This window comes from Macrotis lagotis, chromosome 6 (assembly GCF_037893015.1).
Source record: "Macrotis lagotis isolate mMagLag1 chromosome 6, bilby.v1.9.chrom.fasta, whole genome shotgun sequence".
NCBI lineage: Eukaryota > Metazoa > Chordata > Mammalia > Peramelemorphia > Peramelidae > Macrotis > Macrotis lagotis.
In genome coordinates this window covers 148,864,075-148,890,440 of record NC_133663.1, presented here as the reverse complement: position 1 = coordinate 148,890,440, position 26,366 = coordinate 148,864,075, and the positions used below count along the sequence as shown (strand labels likewise).

General features: G+C 31.9%; 1 pseudogene; it reads left to right on the top strand.

Annotated features, from left to right (window-relative positions):
- The first annotated feature begins 531 nt into the window (after positions 1-531).
- On the top strand, positions 532-25,367 carry LOC141492248 (protein NDRG3-like; annotated as a pseudogene).
- The last annotated feature ends 999 nt before the right edge of the window (positions 25,368-26,366 follow it).

The following is a 26,366-nucleotide window of genomic DNA, read 5'->3' as shown; positions in this document are numbered from 1 at the left end:
TTTCAATTACCTATTTTTTGCTTGTGTGCCTTGAATTATTTACATTTAAAATTCTTCTGGCTTCAACTGTGCCTATTGAATTTGTAATTTAGATTGCCCTTTGAAGAATGAAGTTTAATTATAATTATAGGAGCCAATATTTTAATAACATTCTAAAAGCAAATTGATGTATGACTTTGCCTGACAAGTTTTTTCTTAGGTTTATAGTCTTTAATAGAACAAAGGTGAAGGTACATTCTATACTTAAAAATGTTGCCCATTTTTTAAAGATTTAAAGATTGAAGACAGAAGATTTAAGGCCACTGAAACAGTGAAGGAATCTGCAGCTCTCTGGAATGTTAAAATTGCTCAGGATTTTATTATGGCAAAAAGTTGTTACAAAGTATATTGGCCAAAATTAGTAAGAAAAGCGGTAAGCACCCTGAGGACAGACATGAAACATGAAGTCAGGGGAGAGAGAGAGAGAGAGAGAGAGAGAGAGAGAGAGAGAGAGAGAGAGAGAGAGAGAAATAGAAAAAGTCGCAGGCAGCCATGGGGCTTGGTTTAACCAGGCTACATGGTGAGGTCCACTTTGGTCCATGTGGATTATGGATGAGCCAAAGAAAGCCCCATCCTTATGCCTGGGAGACTATAAGAAGCAAGAGGGTCGAACGGACTGCACTTCCTGTTATATACCCCTCTATGGTAGGTGATGCTTCAGGATGGCCTTACACCTTGGACAGGTATCCTCCAATAGCCACATACTCATCCTTCCTATCTCAAGGTTATCTTTCTCTAAGTTCAACATGTCTTTTCCTGTTGTACCAGCATCTAAGCCAAAGTCAAGTGAAAAGGTACAAATACAAATAACAGTGTCCATGGGAGGCAGCATCTCAAGAGTGGGGGAGCCTCTACCCATTTAACAAAATTTAACAGATTCTAAGATCATAGATTCTGTATCTGCTACATTCATAATTCTCTATATCATTTCACTGCATCAAAAGGACTGTCATTTGACTTCCTGCTTTTTCTAATTTTACCCAAATCACTATGTCAATTAATACTGCTCACGGAAACATATATACATTTATATCTACATTTTGATATTTTGGAAGCATCTGCAATTCTTGCACTTGTCATAAATCAAATTTGGGCTAAGTTTTCTCTATCACCACCAAGTTTATAACCTAATTCATATGATCCAACATCTATATTTCTATAGCAATATCAACTCTCTACCCATTTTTATTTGTTAAAGTTTATTTAGTTCTTTTCTCACAGTTATATGTAAAAATCAATTTTAACATTCATTTGTTTAAACTTTGAGTTCCAACTTCTCTTCCTTTCTCCCTCCCAATGTTCCCTCATTAGGAAAGTGAGCTATTCAATATAGTTTATACATTTGTAGTTATGCAAACATTTTCAAAATAGTCATGTTCTGAAAGAAAATTGACCAAAGCAGAAATTCTCAAGAAAAGTAAAGTTAAAAATAAAGTATACTTCGATCTGTATTACACCATGAATTCTTACTCTGAGGATAGGTAATATTTTTCATTATAGGTCCTTCAGAATTGTTTTGGACTATTGTATTGCTAGGGATAGTTAAGTCATTCACAGCTGATCATGTGTGAATTAGACTATTGCTTTTTCTTTGTACACAGTATATTTCATTTTGTGTTACCTTATATAAGTATTTCCAGATTTTTTTCTGAGAGCATCTTATTCATAATTTCTTATAGCACAATAGCATATTCCACAATCTGTTCAGCCATTTCCCAATTGATGGGCATTTCCTCAATTTTCAATTCTTTGTCACCAAAAAAAAACTATAAATATTTTTTATAAATACATCATTTTCCTTTTATTCCTTATTTTGGGATATAGACTTAGTGTGATATTACTAGATCAAAGACTACACATTACTTTACAGACCTTTGGACATAGATTCAAATTGTTCTACCTAATGATTGAATCAGTTCACAACTCCACCAAGAACACATCAATATCTCATTTTTCCTACATCCCCTACAACATTAGTCATATTCATTTACTGTCCAATTAGAAAATCTAATAGGCATGAGATAATCTCAGAATTGTTTTAATTTTCATTTCTCAAGTCAGTAGTGTGCTAGAAGCTTTTTTTCATGATTAGTTTGTCTGAAAACTGTTCATTGTTTGATACTTTATCAGTTAAGGAATCAGCCTTATTTTTATTTTTATGAATTTGAAACAGCTTTTTATATGTTTGAGAAATGAGACCTTGATTAGATAAACTTGCTTCAGATTACTTTTTCATAGGTAGTAGACTTTAATTTCTAGTCTTTCATTGTTTTTGTTTGTTTTATTATTTCTGCATTTCTGATAAAGACATTAGCTTCCATTTGCTCAATTCTAATTTTTAGGACTTCCATGGAAGAGTCAAGATGGTGGCATGAAGTTAGGAAGCCTTTCTTGAAACAATATTGAATGAAACTTCTAAACAGTTCCTCAGTGTCTCTAACTAGCAGTTTGGGTTTACCAAAGTTTTATAGAAGTTTTATCACTCGGATCTAGTTTTTTCAAGTTCTCATTACTACTGAGAACAGAGAAGAAATTATGATTATATGTGGTTATAACATTATAACATATCAAATTTATGATCACCATTGTTTATCATCTCCTTTTCAGTGGAATGAATGTAGTCTCTTTAAAAATAATTAATCTCTTCCAGAGAAGAGTATTTTTACAACTCAAATTATACTTTTTCCTTCCTTCCAAGGAGTAAGTTTATGTGGAGACCTGTTCTTCTTCAAAATACCCATCGATTCCCCATGTCTTGGCACAAAAGCTGAGTCCTAACACTGAAAACCTAATGGTAGAGGTCATTACAGTAATGACCACTTTACCCATCTTAATGGAAGTTTAACAAAATTGTTATTTAGAATGTATCTATCTGTCAAATAATAGTTAATAGCTATATAATGTTTTAAGGTTTGTATAGATGTAGAGAACCTACAAAACTAAGATGAATAACCAAAGCATTAGATGTCAAGATTCAGGATCCAAAAATGTTCTTACAAGAACAGAATATTGAACTTTTTAAAAATGGAAAAATATTCATAGGATTAAATATAGTGCTTTGCAATTAACTATAAAATTTTATTTGAGGACTACAAGATTTGAAACACATGACTAAATAGCAGTTTGCCTTAAAAAGACAGATGTTTATTATGTGTAGAAAAATGCTTTTTCATGTAAGAATTGACATCGATGACCACTGATATTCCTTCCAATGCTGACAGATCTGTGAGTCATATAAAGTTATAGCATGATATAAATATATATATATATATATATATATAGCTGGTCTATAGTGTACAGGTGCTAAATAGCAGAGCAAGAATGTGAACCCAAATTCTGATTCCAAATCAGTATTCTTCCCTCTTCATCAGATTTGACCAAGAAAAAAAATTGATCAATTTAGAAAAAGCAAAATAGATTATTACAAAATAAAACTTACCAGAAACCTACATTATGTAGTTAATTGCCTATACTGCTCAATTAACCCAAATAATTACTGTTTCTACTTTACTCTGTATTCTACAGTAGCAGACAGAAAAAGGTCTGAAAACAGAAAATAAAATGAAAAAGCTAACAAATTGTTAAACATTTAAAGCTGGGAAATAGAATGTGAGAGCTCTTTATGGAATACTTAATGAGAAAAGGAAATTTTATTGATGAATCACTGGATAGTACATTTCCTTAAAATTTAGCAATGCACTAATATTCAAGAATGATACTAGGATACACAATGGTACTGGTAGCAAGGATGAAATAAGAAATCATGTCCCTTACTGATTGTGTTCACTAATGTTCTCAGCATCACTCCTTGAGAGCATAAAATATGTTAAATCCAGTGCCTGGGACAAATTCCAAATCATTTTATTCTACTTCCTTAAAATTGCTTCCAAAATTTATTTAAACTCAGTATTTTCCTTTTAGTTGTTGTATAGTATTTTAATGCAATTGATTAAATATTTCATTCCAGCAATGGCCATTTCCATGCGGATGACAGGATGATGTAATTTTGTTAATGAAAAATTGTCTGGAATATGATATCATAACCTTGAGGGCAAGAAGACCTAAATCATTATAATAGTAGAAAAAATATAAAGCTAAAATTCCTTCATGCTTTTTTTTAAAAAAAAAGATAGCATATGTATGGTACTTTAGAACTTTAGGGTGGTTTATAATTGCTTATTATTATTATTGTTCCTTATTCTGTTGACAAAGTGATTGTTAGAATTGGAAGGGACATTATTAATCATCTAGTCTGACACCATTTGTTTTTACAAATGGGAAAACTAAGGTTGAGGACAGCTAATTAATTCATTCAATTCATAGCTCTCAGAGCCATTATTAGCATACTCTTAGTTCAGAGTACCTGTCCTTTATTCTTCCTCTTAAGCACTCTTACTTTAGTTATTCAATTCAATTTGGAATCAAGGTCTGCATTTTAATTATTTTTTTCTATAGAACCCTGAAGAAACAGAGAAACTATGCCATAGTTTCAAAATTCAATTAAAAATTGAAACAACAAAAATACAATTGATTTACAGTTAATGATAGCTATGGTTCTTACAAAATGTGGAAAATCACTCATAAATAAATTCAATGAAGTAATGAAGTTATATTCATCAATTAAGTTTTTTTTAAATTTAATTCATTTAATCCTAAACATAGATATGTTGTGTATATTTTTAGTTGTAGTTAATGGAAATGATTACAGGTTAACATTAAACTGATAAAACGGGAGTTGTTTGAATTGATAATTTGAGTGTCATTGCTTTTTCACATTGTATATTAATAGCTTGCTAGTCTTTTGAAAAGGGTAAAGACCTGGGGTCTATGCAGGGGGACATTAAGTTTCAAAAAACATAACAGAGATTTATGTGATTCCTGAAATTAACAAAGTAAAGTACTTTCAATCTGGTCAATATATCATACAGTCCTGAGTACTCTAGTGAATGTAATAGAATTATCCAAACTGTTTTAGTAAATGCATGCTGCAAATCTCCTCAATCTGTCTTTTTTGAAGAAAAATGACCCCAAACAAATGAAAATAAAATTAATGATAACATTTACCAAGTGTCTTTAATAAACTAGAACTATCTTAATGCTAAAGGAAGACTCAGACAAGGAGGGGAATAAATAATTGAGCTAAAGAAATTCCTCAGACATTTATTAATCACCTAGCTGTTTGTCTTTTCTCAAAGAGGACTGATTATATCAGGAGGGTGATGTCTTAATTTGTAAATGAATAGGATTTAAGTGAGGGGAAAGCACTGCACAGTCATCAGCCACATTCTCAGACTCAGAATCAGAAGAATCTAGGTACAAGAAATAGGTTAGGAACACTGGAGATGACCTCAAATGAAGTGGGAGACCTTGGCCTATTTAACTTAAGATCTTTTCCGTGTTTCAATTTGTCTGAGATAACATCCATTCAGTGATTTAAGGCTATGTAAGAAATGAGGTTAAAAAAATGACCTTCTTTGCCTACTCAAAAAACCTTCAAATTGGGAGAGTTCGAACCTCTGCTAGAACAGAAACAATTGCTACTTAACATTCATTCTGAACAATCAAAATCCAAATAATGACTAAATAAGGCTTGGTTTGGAATCTACTCTCTGCCAGTCTGTGAGAGTCAGTGATTATGGTTTAAAGCATGGTTCTGTATCTCCATTTGGATCTCATTGAAATTTATCAATACCTAGTTTTCCTGAGATCTATTTCAAGGAAACATGAATGAAAATACATGAAAAAAAAGAGTTAACTGTCCCAGTTATTTTTAAAAAAAGATACATAAATAAGAACAATGATGTCAAATCAAATTAAAATGAAATTAATGATAAGATTTACCAAGCCTCTCATTAGCTTAATGCTAAAGAGAAAAACTTAGACAAGGAGAGGAATAATTGAGCTAAAATTTTACTCAAATATTTAGTTTCCAATATAACAATTTATTTATAAATTTTATATTTTTAATGAAATTCAAGAAATTTTTTCGACCTTTATTTTTGTAAGATTTTGAATTCTAAATATTTCTCCCCCTTTCTCTATTCACCACTCTCTACCAGACAGAAAGCAATCTCCTACAGGCCATACAGGTATTATCAAATTAAATATATTTCTACATTATTTCAGTAATGAAAGAGGAATTAAAAAAAGTCAAGAGAATGAAAAATTAAAAAATTAAAAAGTGAAAAATAGTATGCTTCTATCTTGCATTCAGACTCAATAATTCTTTCCTTAAATGAGGATGGTATTTTGCATCACAAGTCTTTTAGAATAGTCATTGATCACTGTATTACTTAGAAGAACCAAATCTATCATGGTTTTTCATCATACAATGTTGCTGTTGCTGGATAAAATGTTCTCCTTTTTCTTCTCATTTCACTAAACATGAATTAATACCTTTCCAGGTTTTTCTGATATCTGTCTGCTCATCATTTCTTATAGAACAATGGTATCCCATTACATTCATACACCTCAGCTTGTTCAGTCATGTCCAATTAATAGTCATCCCCTCAGTTTCTAGTTCCTTGCCATCACAAAAAGAGATGTTGTAAACATGTTTGTACATGTGGCCCTTTCTCCCTTTTTTATGATCTCTAAAGAGACCTAGTAGTGATATTGTTGGATCAAAAAAAAATTTATCAGCTTTCCAGAATGGTTGGATCACTTCACAACTCCACTAACAATTCATCTGTTCACAACTCCATCAACAATTTTCTCATATCTTCTCCAACATCTATCATTTCATTTTCTGTCATATTAGCCAATCTGGTAGGTGACTCCTCAGAGTTGTTTTAATTTGCATTCCTCTAATCAATAATGATTTAGATCATATTTTCATGTGTCTAGAGAAAGTTTTAATTTCTACTTCTGAAAACTGTTCATATCCTTTGACCATTTATGAAATGAGGAATAATTTGCATTCTTATAAATTTGATTCAATTCTCTATATATTAGAGAAATGAAGTCTTTAACAGAAATACTGGCTGTAAAAAAATTGCTTCCCACTTCTAGTTTTCCTTTTAGTCTTTGTTGCTTTGGTTTTGTTCTGCAAAAACTTTTAATATTTACTACAATCAAAATGATCCATCTTTTGTTTCATAATGTTCTCTTTTACTTGTTTGCTCATATATCTCCCCTTTCCATAGACCTGACAGTAAACTATTTCTTTCTTTCCTAATTTGCTTAGGCATGAACCTTTACAAATAAATCATATGTACTTGTTGAACATATCTTGGCAAACAGTGTAAAATGTTCTTCTATGCTTATTTTCTGTCATATACTTTTCCAGTTTTCCCAGTTGTTTTTGTCAAATAGTGAGTTCTAGTTTGGGGGTTTATCTAATAGGAGATTACTGTAGTCAATTTACTACTGTGTCTTGTGTGTCTGACCTACTCTGATCCACCAATCATTTCTTAGTAAGAATCAAATAGTCTTGAATTGCTACCTTATAATATAATTTTAGAATAGGCATGGTTAGGTCACCCCCTTTTGCATTTATTATCATTAATTCCCTTGAAATTATTTGTTCTTTCAGATGAATTTTGTATTTATTCCTCTAGCTCTATGAAATTATTTTGGGGTAATTTGATTGGTATGGAATTAAATAAGTAGGTTAATTTAGGTAAAATCATCATCTTTTTACTAGTTTCACCTATCCATGAGCTATTTATATTTTTCCACTTGTTTAGATCTGACTCTAATTGTGCGAAAACCTTTTTCAATTGTATTCATACAGTTCCTGGATTTCTCTTAACAGGTAGATTCCTTAATATTTTATTTTGTCTAGAAATATTTTAAATAAAATTTCTTTCTATCTCTTATTGCTGGAATTACTGGTAATAAAAAGATGATGATTTATGTAAGTTTAATTTATATCCTGTAACCCTGCTAAAACTGTTATTTCAAAAAGTTTTTAAATTCATTTTCTAGGATTAGTTAAGTCCTATTAAACATATCATCTGCAAAGTTACTGTTTTGGTTTTTCATTGTCTATTTTCTGTTTCTTTTGTTTCCTTTATTGTTTAAATTAGCATTTTTATTACAATATTGAATAATCATAAGGATAATGGATAATCCTTGTTTCACCTGCGATCTTATTGTGAATGCTTCTAGCCTGTCTCCAACCCACATAACAAATAGTGATGGTTTTAGATAGATACTAGTTGTCATTTTAAGGAAAAATCAATTTATTCCTATCTTCTCTATTAATTTTATTAGGAATGAGTGTTTTATTTTGTCAAAATAATTTCTGCATCTTTTAAGATAATCTTATGATTTTTTTTAGATTTTTTTGATATGATCAATTATTCTGATTGTGTTCCTGAAGTTGAATTGTATTTCTGAGGCTTTCATTCATGGAATAAAGTCAGTGTCACCATGGTGTTTTAATCTTATGATAAATTTGTTATTATCATATTTGATTTTTTCATCAATATTTATCAGGGGAAATTTCCTTTCTATAGTTCGGCTCTTCCTGGTTTTGGTATCAGCAACATATTTGTCTCATAAAAGGAATTTGATAATACTCCTTCCCCACTTAATTTCCCAATAGGATTAGACATGTGTTTCCAGTATATTAGCAGGCAATTATTCTTTAAATGTCTCAAAGAATTCATTGTTGATGGTATCTTTTAGCTAGATGAAGTTTCCATTTTTATATCATTTAATTAGGTCTTTTATTGTTTTTGCTTTGTCTATGATCATGTTTCCATTTTCTGTTATTCTTTTTCATTTTGTTTTTTTTTTACTTCAAATGAAATATAATGTAATCCACTCCAGTCTTTTTCCTTTACCCTGAGCTTATCTCTCCAATTGAAATGTGTTTCTTGTAACCAACATATTATAGGTTTCTGATTTTTAGTCCACTCTGCTTTCCACTTCTGTATTATGGGAGAGTTCATCCCATTCACATTCAGAGCTATTGTTACTAACTGTATCTTACCCTCCATTCTATTTTACATTTACAATTTTTCTTTCTCCTCTGAATCTGTCCCTTCTCACCAAGGTTTTGTTCCAAACCACCATGGTCCTTCCTTCAATCAACTACCCTTTCTTTTCTTTTCCCTTTTTTCCTTCTACTTCCCTGTAGGGTATGATAAATGTCTATATTCAACTGAGTGTGTGTGTGTGTGTGTGTGTGTGTGTGTGTGTGTGTGTGTTCCTTCTTTCAGGCAAATCTGATAAGACTAAGATTCAAGCATTGCTTCCTCTCTCCCTTCTTTTCCTGTACTACAACAGGTTATTTGCTCTACCTCAAGGGATGTACTTTAACATATTCTACCTCTCACTTAATTTTTTGTTATCACATTTAAATCAACTTATACCCAAACCTTATATCTTTGTAAACTCTTTCTAATTGTCCTAATAAAGATAAAGTTCTCAAGTTCTACAGATATCATCTTGCCATATAGGGAAGTAAACAATTTAATCTTACTAAATAAGATTTTTTTCTTTCCACTTTACCGTTTTATACTCGAATTAAAACTTTTCTCCATAATATTGGATTAAAAGGATTTGACCAATACATTCATGTCCCTAAATAAGTGTTTGTCCAAGGGGAGTACCTCATCATCAATTTTTCTGAATATTTGCATATGAGAAGAGATAAGTGAAAATGAATACATTTATAATTACTTATTGATAATATCAAATTTATTATATATTATATGTTACTATTTATTATATATTAATATATCAATATTACATATTAAAAATTTGAAAAATTTTAAACAGAAATGGGTGTGTAAAATTTCTCCTATTCAAAGAAGTTTCAGATATCAAAGATTTGTTAAGAATAAAGAAAATTGTCAAATTTTAAATGTATGCACTAAAACCCTGTGATTTTCTTTGTCTTAAGAAAAATAGTTCTAAATCTAACCTGTTAAAAAAAAGAACAATTTGGATTCAATAGATGCAAGAAAATCATTAAGAGTTAACAACATGATTAAAATACTGAATAAAATAAAACTTTAAAAAACAGGTCAAGTTGCAAAAGAGGGACAAAAATCCAATGGAGAAAAGAATGGCTAAAAAAAAACACAGAACTGACCAAATGGAAAAAGAAGTGCAAATTTCATTGAAGAAAATAATTCTTGGTAGTAAATTCAGGCAGAGCCAAGATGGTAACATGAAGGTAGGAATTCTTGGAAATTCTTTCTCCAGAAAACTCCAAAAGCCATCAAATTATGACTCTTGACAAAATTTAAAGGGGCAGAACCCATAGAAAAACTGAGTGAAACAATTTCCCAATCCAAGACAACTTAGAAGTTCCACAAAAAGGGTCGGTCTGTTCCACCAGGACCAGGGGTTAGAAAGAGCCTCAGCTTGTAGTGCAGCTAAGCCAGGCACCTGGGTCCATGGCATGGCAGTTTCCAGACCTCTTGACGCAAGGATCACCAGGGACAGCTAGAATGGGTGGTGAGAGAACTCTGTCACACCAGAGTAGAGTGCCAGCTTCAGAGCAGCCCTGTGTTGAGAACCTGAAGTGGGAATCAGCAGAGCCACCCAGTACTCCAATATCTCTCAGTTTACAGATGTTAAGGGGGTCAGAGGACAATGCAGAGGTCTCTCTGCTCTCCCTGGAGCAGATCTCTGCTGCTTGCCCACACTAAGATCCATGTTGTAGTCTGGGCCCCTATACTACCATAGTCAATCAGGGATCATCTTCACACTCCAGGGCAGAAAGGAGGGTCTGTGGTCATCCCAGAACATAGGCAAGTGAGAAGTCAGAACTTCTCATAAGACCTTGGAGTAATTTAGATACCTGTGGATCATCCCCCAAAACCCTCCAAAGCCTTGGAAGTGTGGTAAATCAGTCACAGGCTGAAGAAATGATCAAACAATAGAAAAAGAAGACTCTGACCATAAAAAATTACATTAGTCCCATAGAGGACCATAATGCATACCCAGAAGATGACAAAATTGAAGCTTCTGTATTCAAAACCTAAGAGAAATAGTAAATGGGCTTAGGCCCTCGATGAGCTCAAAAAAGACTTTGAAAATCAATTAAGGGGGGTCGAGGAAGAATTGGGAGGAGAAATAAGAGTGATGCAGATAAAACATGAAAACCAAGTCAACAGCTTGGTGAAAGAAAATAATTCTTTAAAAATCAGAACTGAGCAAATGGAAGCTAATGATTACATGACACATCAAGAAACAGTAAAAAGAAATCTAAAGAATGAAAAAAGTACCAGAATGTGAAATATTTAATTGAAGAAAAAAAAAACCTGGAAAAAGTTCATAGAGATAGTTTAGATATTATTGAACAAAGGGAGAATTATTGAACTACCTAAATGAAACACTACAAAACGATCAAAGACATCAACTTTCAACAAATTTTCAAGAAAAATTACCTTGATAATCTAGAACCAGAGGAGAAAATAAATTTTGAAAAAATTCACTAATTACTTCTTGAGTTCTCAAAATGAAAATTCACTGAAATATAATATTCAAATTCCATAACTTTCCATTAAAAGAGAAAATACTGCAAGGTGAAAGAAAGAAACAATTCAAATATTGTTAAATCACCCTTAGGATAACACAAAATTTAAGATTCAATATTAAATGCTCAGAAGGCTTAGAATAAAATATCGCAGAGGGCAAACATGCTAGGATTATAATCAATAATAATCTCCCCAGCAAAAATAAGTAGATTCCTTCAAAAATTATTTGATATTCAATGAAATGGACAACTTACAACCATATCTGAGGAAATGATCAGATCTGAATAGAAAATTTGCCTTATAAATAAAAATTTCATGAGGAACATGGAATGGCAAACAGAAAAGATAAATTTTAAAGAATTCAATAAGTTAATTTTTTTATATTCTTAAATGAGAAGATGATACTTGTAACTACTAAGAATTGTCTCATTATTGTAGCACTTGGAAAGAGTATATACAGACCAAGGGCATGACTGTAATTTGCATATTATGAAGTGATTAAGAAAGTAAATTTAAGTTGTGAGAAAGAGTACACTGGGAAAAGAGGAGAGCGAGATTGGAATGGGGCAAATTATTTCATATAAAAAGTAGCAAAATAGCTTATAGTGAATGAGGTAAATGGGGGGCTAGATGGGAGTTGAATCTTTATACCATACTCCCCCAAAAATTGGCTCAAAGAAAGAATAACATTGGGAATAGAAATCTACCTCGCTCTACAGAAAAGCAAGAGGGTAAGGGGCTAAGGGAATGGAGTGGTTCTCATAGAAAAAAAAAGATTGAAAGTGAGGAGACAGTAATCAGAAGCAAAACTCTTGTGAGGAAGTTCAGGATGAAAGGAGAGAGAGTAGGTTAAAAAGGGTAAAATAAGATGAATGGAAATATACAATAATCATAACTGTGAAAATAATTACAGCAAGTTTCTCAAAAATATAGAGAACTGAGTCAAATTTATAAAAAAAAAATAAGAGCCATTCTCCAGTTGGTAAGTGTTCAAAGGATATGAACAGGTAGTTTTCAGACAAAGTAATCAAAGTTATATGTAGTTAAACACACAAACATGTAAAGTGAAATACTACTTCAATATAAATCTCTAATATATATATATATATATATATATAAGGAATTATTTTTGTTGTTTCGCATTTAAAATGTATATTAATAATATAATGAAATAATTTTTCTATTTAAGAGAATAATCTCTGTAATTTTATATTTTCACTGCAATAGTATTATTATCCTTGAAAATAATAGCATTAAGAAGTGAATGATATTTTGAAATTGTTAGAAATGGAAATATTAAGAACAAATAAGACATGGTCTAATTATCTCTTTCTTATTCCATAAAAGATCACTGATCGCATCATCCAGAACAGTGGATGGTTGTAAACCTTCTTTTCTCTGTGTCACTCATATTAAAAGCAAAATGAATTCTCTCAAATACTTTCAATATCAAAAAATTTTCTTTTCTTAATGCAAGTTAGAAAATTAATATTCTTGTACAATGAAGCCCAAAGACTTGCCTAGGGTACAGAGAATTATTAACTAATGATACTCAAATATTTGTTAGGAGATATATTAGAAGAATTTTGCTCCCCTTACATCTAGTCATGAATATAGTATTATTAGGAGTTCAAGAAATTAAATTTGTAGCCAAACTGATTTTTAAGTAGCTACAAACTTAATGTAGGAAAAAGACTTCAGATTATTTCAATATAAATCTTCTCCATTTTTTGAGGAGTAAAATCTAAAGTAGCAGAGTGGGTGGTGTTAAGAGTAGTCTTATTGACAATGTAACACATCACTATTTAGAACTAGAAATAGAAATACATACACTAAGATAAAATGAGTAGATAAACTAGTTCAACTCTGTTAAAAGATAGAACAGCATCTTATCATGTGTTATGGTGAGTATATTGTTCTTTATAACTCTTTCAAGAAGATGTGATTTGCCAACTGGAAAACATCAGTCTTATCACTGCCTGAAAGAAAATTACAGTCTTCTGAAGTCACTGAATCTTTACCAATTAGGTCAGGTGAACTCCTTCTGAAATTCATCATCAGACTCTGATCCCTTGATGTCTACCTTCTTATAGGAAAATTTAATTTATACATTCAGATTTTACCCCAATATGCAATCCCCCAGATTCTGTAATTCACTTGTTTTCAGTGAATTTTAAGTTTATGTAAGAAGGTCTTTGATTAAACTCAGCATGATATATATGTCAAACAAACATTTTAGTTGCTTCAGTATAAGGCCTGAAGAGCAGAGGATACAAAATGAAAAGCTAAGTTAATAAAAACAAAATTGAAAGTGTTTTTATTGTTTTATTGTATAACCTGTATCCTCTTTGTTGATTAATTTGATTTTTTTAAATGTCCAAGTGTTTTAATTTTCTTAGGGAAAGAAAGGCTCCCTCTTACATACTATATAATTTTAATATGGTAGCTCAGCTAAACATTGTCACTATGAAGATATAATAATAGCTTCTGTAAAGTATCTTTCCTGATAGTTTTTAAAAAGTGTACCTTCTTTCCTATTTACTTATATCTATATTCTTATAAAAATTCTTTTTTTCACTTTAAATTTATTTATTTATTTTGAACTTTAAAATTTTCCCCCGAATCTTGCATCTCTCCTCTCATATCCCACAGAAGGCAGTTTGTTAGTCTTAGCATTGTTTTCATGGTATATTACTGATACACTAATCTAAGTTGAATGTGACAAGAGAGAAATGATATCATTAAGGAAAAAAAATCAATCAAGAGATAACCAAATTACATAATAAGATAACACTTTTTTAAAATTAAAGGTCTTTAGTCTTTGCTAAGACTCCACAATTCTTTCTCTGGAAACAGATAGCATTCTCCATCACAGATATCCCACAATTGTGCCTGATTGTTACACTACTGGAATGAGCAGGTCCATTAACATTTATCATCTTCCCCATGTTGCTATTGGGGTGTACAGTGTTATTCTGGTTCGACTCATCTTGCTCAACATCAGTTCATGCAAATCATTCCAGGCTTCCCTGAATTCACATCCCTTCTGGTTTCTATTAGACCAATAGTGTTCCATCACAGAAATATACCACAGCCACAGCTTATTAAGCCATTCCCCAACTGATGGACATTCACCCAATTTCCAATTCTTTGCCACCACAAACAGGGCTGCTATGAATAATATTTATACAAGTGATGATTTTACCCTTTTTTGTAATCTCTTCAGGGTATAGTATTATTGCTGGATTGAAGGACATGCAAATTCTTATTGACCTTTGGGCAATACCAGATTGCTGGGTGTAATACCAGATTGCTCTTCAGAAAGGTTGAATGAGTTCACAGCTCCACCAACAATGTATTATTGTACAAGATTTCGCACATCCCTTCCAATACTGATCACTGTCTTTTCTGGTCATATTGACCAGTCTGAGAGATGTGAGGTAGTACCTCAGAGGTGCTTTAATTTGCATTTCTCCAATAAATAGTGATTTAGAACAATTTTTCATATGACTATGGATCGATTTTATTGTCTTTTTATTGTCTATGGTACCTTTTCGGAGGATATGGTTTCCTTCCTTATCTCTTTTAATGAGATCTATTTTTGCAGTTGCTTTGTCTGAGATAATGATTGCTACCCCTGCTATTTTCACTTCAGCTGAAAGAAAATATATTTTGCTCCAACCTTTTACCTTTATTCTATATGTATTTCTCTGCTTCAAATGAGTTTCTTGTAAGCAGTGCATTGTGGTATTCTGATTTTTAATCCACTCTGCTATTCATTTCTATTTTAAGGGTCAGTTCATCCCATTCATATTCAAAGTTATAATCACTAATGCTTTATTGCCCACATGCTATCTTCCCTCTGTTTGCATTTACCCCCATTTTTCACTTTATACATATTCCCCAGTTTTATATTTCTGAATGCTAACACCTTCAGTGTGCTTGCCCTTCTATATCCACCCGCTCCCCTTTCTTTCCTCTTTCCATTTGATCCTTCTTCCTTCCCTTCCTTCTGTTACTCCCCCCTCTTCTTCCCCTTCCCCTTTTCCCCTTTTCATACATGAAAGATAAGACAAGTCTCTTAACTGAGTGTATGTATGTTAAATTTAAGTCAAATTTGATGAGAGTAAGATTCAGGTAGTTTGCACCTCCTCCCTTCTTCCCCTCTATTGCAATAGGTCCTTTGTACCTCTTTATGTAATGAGATTTACCCCATTCAATTCCCTCCATCCTCCTGTCTCTTTACTGTCCCCCTTTTTAAGTAGGTATTGTTTGTAAATCATTCTATCTCAGTCACAGAAAAGTTATACATATTCTTATCTTCTTTATATATAGTTTGTATGTTTTCTCCCACATTAGATTAAAAAGGTTCCTTGAACTAAGGACTGATTTTTGTCCTTTCTTTGTATCTCCAGTACTTAACAAAAGGTCTAGTTCTAAGAAAGCGCTTAACAAGTTCTTATTGAATTGACATATATAAAACAAATCTTTAAATGTATATTTTTCTTTTGAAAATACATTATTTTGGGTCAACTACATGGTGCAGTGGATAGAGCACTGGAGTAAGAAGGACCAGAGTCCAAATACAGTCTCAGACACTTAATAATTTTCTAGCTGTGTGACCTTGAGCAAAACACTTAACCTCATTGCCTTAAATTAAAATATAAAAAATAAGAAAAAAAAGAAAATACTTTATTTAGGGGCAACTAGGTGTCACAGTAAATAGTACCCTAACCCTGGAGAGAGGAAGACCTGAATTCAAATTTGGCCTCAGATATATAATAATTGCCTTTCTGTATGACTTTAGGCAAGTCACTTAACCCTATTTCCTTGTAAAACAAATTAAAAATAAACAAAGAAAATATAGCATTTACATTTCAATATAATTAATTTTAAAGAAGACATGTAATACATTTACAATTTCAAATTCTTTGTGATACTATATTTTAAATTCAAGCATGATGAATTACAATCATTTAATTTACAATTACATTGAACATACAAAAAGTAAAATATAAACTCCCTTTCCTCCCTTTAATGTGACCATATCTCAACCTGTTGCAGTAGATTATTGAATTACTGCCAATTTACATGTTTGATTCATCACCAGGAGGTCTCAGAATACCTCTTCCAAAACAAAAACAAGCTAATTAAAAATACATTCTCAACTCTATTCTTTGCTTAAGGGCTGTCCCTCTAGACATAATTGTGGACAATATTTGATAATTATTTTATCTTTAACATCATATCATATTCTGGATACATAACCATTCTAATACTAAGGATTATATTATATTGTTCAAAATTAATATCTATAAAATTGTTTTCCAGTTTTTCAACTATTGTGATAAAAACGAGCAAAAAAACGGAGGTCTTCCCTAAGATATTTGAAAGTTTAAATTTATAAAATACAACTTTCTATTGTTTTTCTTTCTTGCTTGTCTTGTCAATTTCCATCATAGATTTAATTTTGTATTGGTTTTTACTTTCATTACAATCAAATGGTTTTGATGAATACTGTTTTATAATATATTTGAGGTAAAGTCATTATGCTTCTTTTAAATTGCATTGTATTGTATTGCATTGTATGCTTTGGTATGTTTGATTCATGTTTTATCATTTACCTTATTTATCATTTCCTTTAAAATTCTAGACATACCATTTTTCTAAATAAACTTTGATATAACCCAATTTCTTTAAAAATATGCTCCTAATAGATAGAAATGATTTTGCTAATATTTTAAATGCTTATTAACAACCATAAGCTATGACTGCCTCTTTAATTATCCATCTTTCTCTACTTCTATAGAGAATATTTTATGTTTTTTATAATTTGTACCTATAGTATTTTTGTATCTGTTGTATTTTTAAAATGAAGACCTTTTTATTAAATTCGCATTTCTTCTAATGAAATCAGGATTATTCATCTTAAAAATGTGCTTGAAACTTTTTAAATTCATTTTTAATTTTATATCTGATTTTTAAGGAATCAGACTAAAGTATGCTGACTACACCAAGGTATGGAATTTAAAGTTATTCATTTATTCAATGAATATTTATTAAATAACTGTCCTAAATGTTTACAATACAAGGACAAAAATAAAAAATCTTTTATACAAAGAGCTTAATTCAAATTTATTCTGAATAAGTGGTTTATTTGGCAAAAATAGTTCTTGAACTTATTTTTTACAGCATTAGTGTCATATTAATGCCAGATTATAATAGCATCTTAATATTTTATGATAAAGCTCTTATTTGGAAAAATTAATATACATGTGAGTTTTGAAATGTATGTTTGGACATACAGATGATATCATTTGCATAGGACACTGATATCTACACTTTTTGAATTATTAACCCAGTGGAAATGAGCTGGTTGAAGCTGGATCAAGATTTGAGTTCACATCCATCCTCAAACACTTACTAGCTATGAAACCCTGGGTGAATCATTGAATCTTTGTTTGCCTCAGTTTCCTCAAGTAAAAAAATAGGGATAATAGTATCATCTATCTCACAGGGTTGTTATGAAGAACAAATGAGATAATATTTATATAACATTTATAAAAATACCTGGCCTTTAGAAAATAGGCATTCTATGTAAATGTGTATTCCATTCTACTCCAATAAATTAATCTTCACCACAATGTGTATATTTATTTGTTCATAAATTTCTTATATATGAATCTATCTATAGATAGATAGATAATATGATACTCTATAAATGGCCTGTGTATATTATAGAATTGACACAAAATAGACATTTAAAGGATAAGTTAAAGAAATAACATACACATTTAGAGTGAATATTAAGAAAATAGGATTTATTGAGAGGGAAGTGGATATAGTCACACATGAAATTTAGCTATGTCACCTTGGAAATTGTGCAGAGGATAGGGAGAGATGGGGGAAAGGAGGCCAATTTTGAGACAGTTGAAATTATTCAAGTGAAAAATAATAAGGACATAAAGTAAGATGGAGGTCATGTGATTAGAAAGATGAGAATACAGGTAGAAATGATGAGAATCAGTAACTGAATGGAAATATTGAGTAAGGGAGAGTAAAGAATTAATTACAAAACTAAGACTCTGAACCTGAGAGACTGAAATGATGGAAGTATTCACCTAGATGAAGAAGTTTGCAAAAAAAAAGTGGGTTTGAAGAGAAAGATAATGTAATGATATCTTTATTCCATCACAACTTATCTCTGCTTGTTTAACCTGGTGATTCACTCTAGTCTAAGCAAAATGAAAAAAGGAGGTGATAGAGATCTTACTGATAAGTCAGTAAAAACCTACCTCTAGTTTAAAACCTACCTTCCAAGGAGTATTTGCCACAACCAAAGGGTAATCTGAGGGTACAGTGTGGGTTTATTGGGGATGGTATAGAGTAACTTTAGCAATGGCATCTGTGCAGTTGTAGTTGTGGCTGACCATGTAGCATTGGGGTATAATGTCTTCTGAAGGGCTTCCTCCTGGGAAGAAGTTTCTAACTTACATAATGTAGGAAGGGAAGAAGCAGAGTGAATGTTATGGGACAAAGTCCCCAGTCTTGGCTATTTTCAGAAGGTTGGGATGAATCTCATCTTCACTACTTCTTATCGATTGATTGATTGATTAAAAAAACCCTTAGAGTCAGGCTATAGATCCTCCATAGACCCAACCCACCCACCCTCTCTCCACCCCACCCTGCCCTTTGGAGATTGCTGATATTAGGAATTCTCAATACAGAAATTTCCTCTCTCAATAAAGATTTAAAACTATTGTGTACCTTATGGTTTTCTGTGGACACACAAAGGAGTAACTTGATTCCTGAAACTGCTAAGTCTCTTCCCTATGCCACACATTCTCTTAGACTAAATATATGCTTGCTTGTGCATTATGAGTAATGTTATCAAAAGCATCTATTAGCATAAATTGATTACAGGATTCATCTGAATAGACTTTTTAAAGAGCAAGAGGGATTTCAAATTTTATTTTTGAAGTTTTTCTTTTCTGATCTAATACAAGTTTCATCCTTCTTAGCTATATTTTATGGGTTTTATCACCCTTACTCATGCAAATATAACTCATTTGTGGTCATTAGGTAGGCATTACTGTTTCTTTTCATATAAAAAAAATTCTATATATGTACAATATGCAAAATCAATCAGTAATTTTCAACTTAAACAGAATCTAAGTGAGATAAAGTATTGATTTCATGTATAGCTCATTAGACAGCACTGGCATGGACTGAATTCATCATATAATTCAGCTTATTCAATCTTTGAATAAGGGAAATGACATCCAAAGAGTTTAACTATTTTAACTAGGATGACTTATAATTTGGTTTTATGATCAAATAATAAAACCATTTTTATGGGATTATTTAAGATATGGTCCCATTTAATTTTTTTTTCCACATTTAAATTTGAACTGTTTATGAACAATGTTCTGGAAACAAAATCAACCAATGAGGAGAGAGAAGTTCACATTGCCCTCTCAGGAACAAGAACAAAAACATGTATAAGACTTCCTGTCAAAGAATACCAGAGTAATCAAAGAATTTGAAAATAAATTCAGCAAAAAAAAACAATGAAAAAGGCACATATTGGACCTGAGTGAAATATTGCACATTACCAACAAAATACTGCCCAAGAGAGGTAACGCAAAGAATGTTAGCAAAGAGATATATGACTAGAAGAGAAGATAGACTGACAATATTCTACTTATCCAGCATTTGAGGAACTTTGGGGTTTCAATTTCCTCATCCATTAAATGAAGAAGTAAAGCTAGAAAACTTCTAAGGTCCTTTCAAAATGTTAAACATCACATGTACAGAGGCAGAGATAGTTGACAGAGAGATTAAGTGTTATTCTGGCATTCATGTAATATGAAGAGCTCTGGAACTTTTTGCCTTGAGCAATGAATCTTGATTTCTGGATGGATGATACAGGGTGATACAGATTAAGCAGTTACAAGATAGGAAGACAAGAGATAGGGTATGATCTATAAAAGAATTTCTGACATCTATATAAGATTAATTGGAAATAAAGAAAAGATTCTTAACTATAATAAATGCAATAAGAAGTTTAATGTTAAAATGTCTTAGCAAATTGAACACATGGAAATTTTAGGTAAGGCACACCCTGTGCACTAATAAGAGCAATAATAGTCATAATTTTTAAATTAAAAAATCTAAACTAGAAATCTAAAGATCTAATTCTCTAAAAACTATAAAGTATCAATGATGAAAGCAATCCATAATTTTTGCAAGAAAATAGTTACAGTAGGTCATGAATTGGTAGGAAAACACTTCTAGTAGCAAAAAATTTATCAGACTCTTCTCATATATAAACCTGATTTCATGTTTCTTAATAGAAGGCATAAAATATATGTAACTGAAAGATGAGAACACCAGAGACCCCTATAAACAGAGGTCAATTACATAATTATATACTTTCTGCAAAATGTTGCAAATTACATAATATAAAAATTCTTTAAATACAAAATAACTTATTTATTAATTAGCACAAGTTTTATGGACAAAATTCCCATAAATAGTAAGAAATTATATAATTAAAATATTGTATCACAGTTTGGGGAATGCTGTTCAGTGTTAGTTCTTCTTTTACCTGACAATTTCTTCTTTGCTTCAGTGGTTGCCTAATCGTCTAAATCAGGTTTCCTAAATGTGAGTATTCAAGAAGGTTCTTCTCCTCCCCACTCCCCCCCAATCTCTCTCTCTGTCTCTCTGTCTCTCTCTCTTGCTCTTTCCCCATCCCTTCTTATATGTTCATATGGCTTTAATTATCATCTTAATTCATATGAAACACACATGCAATTGCATGTATATACTTATGTCCAAAATATACATACATGGATATATATGTGTATATATACATATATTTTTTATAAATGTGTGGAATAGAATCTATATTCAGTCTCACGATCTTTCACTTGCTCTTGAGTGCTTCAAGTCTTAATTAATTACAGGACATATCAAACTAAATGTATTGGAGATAATTCAAAAACTACAGAATACCATTACCTGTCCCCCCAGCACACACACAGGAAAGAAAAGTCATCTTTCATTTCCGAACTTCCTTATTTACTTCCCATTTCCTTAGTTTGCAACTAAAACTGTAGGCTTTATTTTACTTTCTCTTTGTTTCCACGTATATACAATCATTTTACCTGATCTCTTCTCTCTAATCATACCATTCAATGCCTCCTTAATTCAGACCCTCATTATTTTTTGCCTAGATTGCTGCAACAGCCAGCTAATTGGTCTCCCTGCTTCAAGCCTCTTACTACTTTAGTCCTGATACATTGCAGCCAAACCAATTTTTTCCTTTAATAGAGGTCTATATTATTCCTTTTTTTCTTTCAATTTTTGTGACTCCCTATTGACTCTGATAGAAAAATATAAGCTCCCCTGTAAAACTTTTAAAATGTTTCACAATGTGACCACAAGCAATCTAACTTCATTGACTATTACTGTCAAGCCCACAATCTGCAATATAGCCAAACTGACATTCTTTCTGCTCCTTGAAGATTACAGTATATTTCTTATATCACTGCCTTTTTTCACAATTCTCCCTCAAAACATCAAATGTATTTCTCTTTCATCTGTATTTTTAGAATCCTCTTTACCTTCAAGATGAAACCAAAATATCATTTTCTAAATGGTGATTGCCACAAATATTAGTGTCTTCCTTCCCAAACTATTGTATATGGAGTTATTTTGTATTTATCTCTATTTATTTTTCTTTATATTTATTCTGAATATTCTTACATAAGTACTTAACACCAACATTAAAATATAAAGTTCTTTGCAAGTACAGATTGTCCCTAACAGTACCTGACACAGTTAGTGCTTAAGACTATTTATAATAATTAATTTATTAATGACAAATACCTTTTAATAAGTTTCATACTCTCTCTTTATTCATGAACAGAAAATATATAAAATACATTCCAAAAGTCTAAGAATGTTACCATATTCGATGTCCACATAGAAACCTTTTCTCTTTATAAAACATGCCACCAAATCAATAATGTCAAGAACTTGAATTTTTTAGGGATATAATTTAAACACATCCTATTTCTTCCCAACCCTAAATATTTCATTATCTCTCCTAAACAGAACTAAGATTGGCTTCCAAATTAATGACAGTTGACTTAAAATTTTAACAAGTTTTTGACTACTGTCATGACTGGTATCAAGTAATGGATAAATTCATACATACATAAACTGCACAAATACACACACATATTTATACATTTACATATATACACACATAAACACACACACACACACACACACACACACACACACACACACACACACAAGCTTGTTTATCTGGGAGATTCTTTCTTCAGCAATATCCAAAGATCATTTGTAGTTAGTAAACATAAAAAAGAGAGATAGAGACTAAAAACTTCAAATCTGGATTCCTGCTCACATTAAACCAGTGGATAAAGGTAATACCCAAAAATATTTTAGTCTCCTCAGACAAGACACATTAAACATAAAGTTATCAGACAGTTCTAACTCATCTAGTCATCCTGCAATCAAATGTCAATGGGAAGAGCATGTTTAATAATTTAGCACTTTCACAATACCTTTTTTAATGCACACATACTTTGGGGTTGAAGGGGAAACATAGGAGAGATCTATTGTTATGTAACCAGGAAACCCCAGGACATACAGTAGGGTTTTAATGAGAAATATATAAGGCAAAGTCTATGCTAAATATTGTTATAACCACGTTTAAAAGAAAGATTAAGCTTAAGTTCACTTAAAGAGACTATGAAATATCTCATACAGTTAAGAAAGATTAATTTCTTTCGTGATCAATCCTGGGGCTAATTGGAACAAAGAATTAAGATAAAGTAACTGTAATATGATAACTCCATTGTATTTGTGTGTTATGTCTAATGTTATATAGGTTCCTGAAAGGCCCAACAAATATAAATCATGACTGTGTCAATTGTGGACCTAGTGAGCCCTGCATAAGATAAAAAAAGGAATTGTACTTACTGACTGCCTTAATTATTAAAACCAGCTTTATGGAGAGACTACTACAGTGAGCCCAAATGGTTCAAATTGATGCATTGTATTCCTGAAGGCAAGAATTATTTTAAAGATTGGACATTGTTTAGCATGGTAAAGAATATTGAATTTAGAGTCAAGAAGACACTGGCTCAAGGAAACAAAGATGGTGTATTCTTATTGTTTGTCATTTGCATCAGTACAAGGAAAATGAAATTTAAGGGAACTAAAGAAAGCCATGAAGTATTGGACTACCTTTATGAACATGTTTATCCCACTTTAAAATGGGGAAAATAGTACCTGTAAAACCTAGCTCATGGAGTTGTTGTATGTTTTGAATAAGGTGAATAGAGCATTTTGCAAATTTTAAAATATTACAATTGGACCAACTATTTAAAGATCAACTAAACATGGTATAAGTTAAATAAAATGAACAAATATAAAGTTGCATGCACATTTGATATAATGACTACTATTGCTTCTGACAAAAACAAGGAACTTAGATGAGAAGAATGTGGGAGGATCATAACTTTAGTATGAGACTTATGGTACTTGATATATTGGTGATAGATGATAAATGGCACAGTCGTTTGACTACTTGTGACTGGTTCCGCACCTAAGCCCAGCCACATTGCTTTCCTGCTGAAGCTTTTGCAATCTCAGTCTACTAGGTTGCTACTGCTGATGGTGTTGGGGCTATTGCCACTGCCACACTGACAAGTGCTGTATCCCCAGTGATACTATTTCCAGAAGACCTCTGAACTGTCTCCTGTCTTCATAGATGAACTATAGTACGTACAGCTTTCAAAGATCTAACACTGCTGAATGATAAAAATGGTAATCAAAACTTCCATGAATCTGACTATTTGAGTACATGACCTAGAAACAGCTCATGGTGTGGTACATAACACCATGCAAGTCTCACCAAATGATTCTCTCACCAGTGATTCTCCCTTCTCATGACATTGGCCTAAACCATAAGTCTTATTTTAATGTAGTCTTTAGCTTTGAAGACATGCAAGAGATCTCTCAGCACTTGGCTATATACAATATGAATGTCCCAGGCCAGGAGCAAACTTTACTCCCTTTCCCAACAGTGTACCAGTACCCTCCTATGGAGGAACTGGCTGAAATACTACCTGTGGTCTTATCTTATTTAAGCTTGAAAGGTATCATTAGAATTAACATTTATAACTAAGGCATATGGAAGGTCTTATGCTAATCTATGCAAAAGATAGGTTGGATTGACTGGGCAGCTTCCAACTTCTCAAACTAGACCCGTAATATTGTAGACATTATTGTGACACATAACTTTGGACAGGAAGATTTGTAAGTCAATGTAGATGTGAAAAACATATACATTTCACATTGCACAAGATTTTAACCAAGAAAATTTACACCTGTTCCTGAATTTATATAATAATCTCAGAGATCTAGAGACTGAGAGGCCCATACTGGACATTAATGACAACAGAACAAAAACTCTTAAGTATCCTATCTTATTGGTGGTAGAAGCTAGCTCATTTGCAGTTGATGCTGTGATTGAATAAAATGCTGACCTGAAAATATGAACACAACTCTATTAAAGATGGCTGATTGTGGATGTTTACCTCAAGTGGTATAGTCAAGAAAACTGGCTGAAGCCTTGAAATACTTTGAGAAGGAATGAGCTACATCCCAGCAGCCAATATGAGTTTGCTTCTCTGATCTCACAGCCACTCCACATCCCCACATAGATGCTGGAGAAAATGTCTATAGTCATTCTTTCACCAGCAAGCAGTCAGAGGGAACTCCTGGTTCTGGGAATCAGCTCATATCCTGGACAGGCTATAGACCATGGAGGTGGCCTGCTAAATGAAACACCTCTCCAGGACCCAGACAGGTTCTCCCCCTCCTGACCAAGTTATATATAGAGCATTTCATCAAAAAATTATATCAAATAAAGATGTTCTGCAGATAGTTATGATTAGGGATTGGGATTTAATACAGATGTAAGTAATAAAGAATGCATTGTCAAGGAATAAAATACCAATAATGAAAAGAAAAAGTCAAATGCACAAGCTTGGGAAATATTCAGATTATATTATAGTAAAGAGTACAGTCAGACAGAGAAAGAGACAAACCAAATGATTAGAGAATATGGAAACATCCAATAGAGTGTGGTATTTCAGAAATCAAGAGAAGAGATGATTATCCTGAGCCAAAGCTTTATTGCTCATATTAAAAGCACTAGAAAGTAAGGGAAAACATGGAAGCTTTCTTTAAAAGCTTTCTAAAGCTATCATTAAATATTATTTTCAATGGAGAAAAACTTGAAGACTTTCCAAAGAGATCGGAAATGAAGCAAGAATGACCATTATCTCCACTATTCTTCAGTATTATTTTAGAAATGCTAGTTAAAGTAATAAAATAATAAAAAAGAAATTAAAAGAATAAAATACACAATGAGGAAGCAAAACTACCATTCTTTGCAGATAATAATTAGAAAACTCTAGATAATCAGCAAAAACACTAGCTAAAACAATCTGCAACTTCAGCAAAGCTGGAGAATATAAAATAAAAAAGATTTCTATAAACTACAAATAAAATCCATCAAGAAAAGATAGAAAAGAAATTCCATTTAAAATACATTCATTATGGCTGGAGGAGGAGGAGGAAAGTGGTACTTTGCAAAAATCTTCCTCAATTATTCTCTCCTCCCAAGAGTATGATCAAATAAAGCTGATTTGCATTCATCCTAGAAATAATCAACAAAAGCTGGTAGTTCCAGATTTCAAATTATATTTCAAATCAGTAATCATCAAAACAGTTTGGAGTGGTAGATCAATGGAATAGACTAGACATGCAATATCT